The sequence below is a fragment of the Hibiscus syriacus genome, unplaced genomic scaffold (genome assembly GCF_006381635.1).
Source record: "Hibiscus syriacus cultivar Baekdansim isolate YM2019G1 unplaced genomic scaffold, ASM638163v2 tig00001478_pilon, whole genome shotgun sequence".
NCBI classification, from domain to species: domain Eukaryota; kingdom Viridiplantae; phylum Streptophyta; class Magnoliopsida; order Malvales; family Malvaceae; genus Hibiscus; species Hibiscus syriacus.
The window spans coordinates 5,248,346-5,254,310 of NW_024061874.1; positions in this window are offsets into that span (position 1 = coordinate 5,248,346).

A 5,965-nucleotide genomic window follows, 5' to 3' on the forward strand; every position below is an offset into this window, starting at 1 on the left:
TTTGATCTTATGTATCATGCCCCGAGCGACATCGTTTTACCAAGGGAGTCTGCGTGTTTTTGAGGGAGGGTATATTAGCATATTTGGTCCCTGTATCTTTTTACTCTTGCTATTTTTCCATGGAATGAAGCTTTAGATTATTTTATTTTGAGCACTCGTATTTCAATGTTTATATTTCAATCAACATCTTATATGTTATGCCATTTAGTTAAAGTTTGACTCTGGTTACCATATTTGTGATTATTTCATTTTAGTCATTGATTTCATGAGTTGTGTATTTTTATTGACATTCGAATTTGACCTTGTGATTTATGTATTTTTCATTTAAGTCACTGCCTTGCATATGGTTTCATTATCATTTAGTCCTTCATGTTTTTGGTTTAAATTATTTTAATCTTTAAATATTATTTAGAGGTTATTTTTGTTTCTGATGCCTGTATTTATTTTAAATTGATTATTGGGGTTCTTATTGGTTCATAATTATTTATTAGATCCTTTCAGTTTCTGTTAATACCAGTTTTAGCCCTTAAATTTTCCAATACATTTATTTGGTTATTTATATTTTGATTTGTAAATTTTTATTGCTCTCTTTTAATCCTTGATTTTAATGGTTAATCAGCAATTGTTAGAAATTTGATTTAGTAGCCAGTCCCTAGGCTGTTGGATTATTGATTTAGTTATTTTCATTATTTTACTTATGCTAAGATCCATAAACTCTTAAGTTTTTATTTAAATTTTTCTTGATTAACGTAATCAATTTAGATAATTAGAGCCTTCATTTTAAATTTTGTTTCAAACTAGTCTTTAAACTTAGGCAAATTTTAATGAGGTCATCGTTTTTGCTCGAGGTTCCATTTTGGCTATTTGAATTTTTCATAGTTGGTTAAAATTATTTAGTTTAATATTAGAGCATGCGTTTTTAGGTTTGATCCCCTATGTTCCTTAAATTTCATAATTTAAAACCTTAAGCTAGGAAAAAAAACTTTAATTTACCTTAGCTTAATTAGGATTAAATAAAATTTTGTTTAATCACATTTTATTTTTAACTTAAGACAATGTTTACTTATTAGGGAGTGAATGGTACATCTCCCGCAATCATGCTCCGGGTGTGACTAATGATAATTCCCGAAATAAGTCAACATCCTTTTCAAAACCGCGTCATGAATTTTAAAATTAAGGCTATGTCCGATTATTAGACATAATAGTTGATCTCCCACGTTTATGCTAGGGGACGAATGCTATCAGCCTTAATAAACGAATATCCTTTTTCAACTTTGCATCCATAATGATTTTTAAATTAAATAAAGATTGAACTTAAAATTTCTAATTTTAAATATATGGTAATCAACTAGGTACTAATTTTTGGGCGCTTGTGGGGTGCTAATCATTCTCCACGCATTACCGACTCTCGAACATGATTTTTGGATTTTCGCAGACCATAAAACTTGGTATTTTGATAAAAATAAAATGTTTTATTAAAATTACCTGATTTTTATGGTGTCTCAATCGCACCTTAAATGATTGACTCCTCACATTTCAAAAATATTTTCAAAAGAGAAAATCCCTGAATCGATATCGGTATTTTTTCGTCCGGACGAAATATGGTGTTGACAACTCATTCAGGGCATCATCCTTAGCAGCAGCCCTATCTGCAGATCCAGCTGATGATCGCACTCCAAGAGAAGAAGGAACAGGTGGAGTCTCTCTGTGGCCAACTAGGCATATCGTTTTCCTGCTTCGATCTAATCTAATTTCTTATCACCTCTCTTATCTGCACGTTCCGATAAAATCATTTCTTTTTCCAGTTCAGTCAACTGTGCCAGCAGTCGCCTGTCTTCCTTGTTCTTGTAAAGATCATCACCAACATCAGATTTATCACTGCTTTCACGCTCATGGCCAGATCTATCATCATTGTAATCATCTTCCTGATTGCCCTAATCATCATCTCTTTCAGCAGGGTCCAGCCTCTTCTTCAATGGAACTTGCGACCCAGATGGTTTTCTACTTGCATAGCCATGATCATCATCTGAATCATCATCCCTAGAGTCACTCCCCCATCTGAATATGAATCCTTACGTCGCCTTTTAGCTGGTGGATGCGTGTGTCTGGTTCTCCCTCCAGTACATGTTCTACCAGTTGCCTCATGAAGCAAATTCTCTAAGGTGGCGTTTGGTTCGTTGAATCCCTTGGAATTAAGAGGAATTGAAATCCAATTCCATCATTTTTCCATGTTTGGTTCAAATTTTCAAATGGAAAATTAGAATCCAATTCCATCAGGGGAGAGAAAGTAAATTATATCCATAACATGATGGAATTGAAATCATTTGGAGTAGGGAATGTGAAATTTGACCAAACTACCCTCATCAATCTTTGGTATTCGGGTCGATTTTTTTTTTAAATTTCGGGATCGAGTCGGGTTTTTTTAAAAAAAATCGGGTTCAGGTCGGGTTTTTTTAAGTTTGATATTCGGGTCGGGTCGAGTTTTTTAATTGTGATATTTGGGTCGGGTTCGGGTCGGGTCGGTTTTTAAAAAAAATCGGGATCGGGTCAGATTTAAAAAAAAAAATTAGGGGTCGGGTCGGGCTTTTTAAGTTTGATATTCAGTCGGGTCGGGTCTTTTTAAGTGTGATATTCGGGTCGGGTTAGATTTTTTTAAGTGTGATATTCGGGTCAGGTTCGGGTTTAGGGTGAAAAATACCCGATCCGAAAAAAAAATATAATTTTACCTTGTATATTTAGGAATAATTACAATAATACCCCTCTATATATACTTTTTTCAATTAAGTCATTGTTTTTATTGAATAAAAATATTTTTTTTATTATTTCGGGTCGGGTGAAACTTTATTTTGGTCGGATTTGATCGGGTCTCGGGTGGAGGTTCCCTTGTTCTCGGGTCGGGTCGGGGTCGGGTCGGGTGGACCAAAAACCCGACCCATGGCCATCCCTAATTGTGATGCTTTTAACTTATGATATTTATTAGTATGATTTTTATAATTTATTGAAATGAATAATTAATCAATAAAATAAAAATTTAATATTTTTTTTTATAAACAAATTAAAATTAAACAAAACAATAAGAAGGGCAATTCTGTCATTTTACATTACTGAAATCAAATTCATCTGACATGTCTGCGAACCAAACTGAATATAGAATTGGATTACAATTCAATTTTCTGCCAACCAAACAGGTTTCAGATTCAGATTTCAATTCATTCACATATTTCAATTCCCTCAAAAACATTCGAACGAACCAAACGCCACCTAAGTCAGCCAAGATCACCCGCGCATCCTGCTACACTGTGACAGCTTGTTTCACCTCTGAAATCAATTAAAAAGTTAAACCAGTTTGAACATTAATAAAATATATGTATATGTGCGCATGCTGGGTTGCCTACGCACAAACATGCAGAGGGAATATGGTAAACCAGTTTGAACATTCTTTAAATGCATATACAAAGGGAATGTCGTTACGCATCTACAACGGAATTATGAAAAGATACTCTATTAAAACAGACAGAAAGCAAGCACTTAAACTAGATAGCAAGGTTTTCTTACACTCTATAAGCTCGTATATGCTCTAATTATCGGTGACCTCTTCTACAGTAAAACAATTTCAATTGGACGTACAGTAAGAGATCTACTTCTGTAACCTTAAACTTGTTCATCCAGCTTTCTTCTTCAGCTCTTTTATCATTATTAATGGCGAATCACATAATCAATCAACGAGCGTCATTGAAGTTTTAAAATAAATCAACCAGATCTAAGCCAGATAAACTGAAAAAAAATCATATTGTTTCATATTCTCTGCAACCACCGCGAATTTCAAAACAAAAACGAAGTAAAAGGGATGATACCGTCGCCGAAGAAGTGACGGAGGCGGCACCGACTTAACGTTAGAGATATGAATAAACCCTAAATACAATGAAGGTAAAGGAAGGGCGAGAAAACAAAGACTAACCTGGGAGGGTATCGTGAAGAATTGAGAATTTTTTTTTATCTGAACCTCACTCGAATCAGAGAGAAATCAGAGGTTAAGTGGGGAAGAACGTAAATTTGAATTCTGAATTTTAGTTAGGACCCATTTCTACTATCAGCTATTGGTTTTAGATTGGTTTTTTTAACCCAATTTTGAATGCTAATTTGGGCCTGTTTAGGAAAGCCTTAATATACTATTTGGCACCCAAGTTTATCACTTTTTACATTTGATATCTATACTTTTTATCAATTTGATACCTATATTTAATAAATATTACATATTTAATATCTAAATTGATCACTTTTACAAATTTGGTACCTTTTTTTTTCTTTTTTACCAATTGGTACCTATATTTTTCAGACATTTTACGTTTGTTTGTCAAATATAAGTACCAGCTGTGTAGTATCAAAATGTTATATACCAAATTGGAAAATAAAAATACAACCACCAAATTCATAAAAATGATAATTTCACATACCAAATTAATTAAAAAATTATAAAAGTGGCAAACTTATGTACCAAATGATATATTAAATAATAGATACTTAGTCGTGTATTTTTTTGTTGTTTGTTTATCTTCTTTTTCTAAATGCGTCCCTAATTTTATTATTTTTATTTTATATATCAATTGTTAATTTTTAAAAAATACTGATATAACATGATATAAAGATAATTTAAAAAAAATATTTCTCTTAGTTTCATCTATTGTCTTCTTTTATAGATTCACAATTCTTGTTTTAAATTGCAACAAACAAATAAATAAATCACGGGTGTGAAATTTTCAGTGTTTTCTTTTTATAAATTTACATGCCTAAAGATTAACATATATGTTTTCTTTTTACTCAAATATTTTAGATGACGATCAAAATAATATAATTTTGACTAAATTGATAGAATATATGAAGACTCAAATTATTATTATATCAAGTTATTTTTTTAATAATTTATGTTCAAATATAATATCATTGCTAATTTTATAAAAAAATGATAAAAAATACAAGAATAGATAATATATTAAATGAGAGAATTATTCAAATATTTAAGCTTAATTGATGAAAGATAATTTTTTTATTAATATTCAATAATAAAATTTTATATTCGAGTTGAATCAAAACAAATATTGAAAACGATATTCAAACCTACCAATAAATAGATATAATTAAAGATATAATAAATACTTAATTTACCTTTTTAACTTAAAATAAATTTAACTTAAAAAAAGTAAGAAAATTGGTTGAAGGCAACAAAAATCACATAAAATTTATCCCAACGGAATGGGTCAAAAAGCACCAGACGAAAAGCGAATCTATTAAAAAGTCAACACCCGCCATATAGAGCGGCTAGCCAGCAGGTTTAACCCAATCCAAGATTTCCATAAATATCAATTCAAGCCCCCTAAGCTTTTGCCAATTATTCAATCACATCCCTCCTCTGACGTCCTCCTTCCATTGGGTGGTTTTCCCAAGCACGTCTCCGAATGATGTTTAAAAAGGGAAAATGTCATGTTTAACCCCCTCATCTCCGGTCCCCACCACTGCAACAGCAAGGACAATGACGCCTTCACAGTTCACATTAAAATTTATATAATGGTTTAATGATAAATATCATCATCATTATTATCATCCACTGGATGTAGGGTTTTCTCAAATTCTTCATCGTCTCCGGAAAGCAAACCCTAAGAAAGCCATCGGTTTCTTTGTAATATGTTTTTTTTCTCGGGAAAATATACAAAATCGGATATCAAGAAATCAATAGAAGAGAAGAAGAAATCAGATCTGCTATTAGGCTTTTTCCCCCCCAAACTTTTTTCCTTGAGAGCAAACATCCCCCAAACTCTAAATTTCTCCTTTGTTCCTTCGACTTGATTATTGTTTTTATTGCTATTGAACTTGCAATCTGCACAAAATTTGGTCAAATCTAAAGAAGAATCGAATCGATCGAAACAACTAGTAAAAACTTTCTTTTGTTGATTAATTTGATGAGAAATTG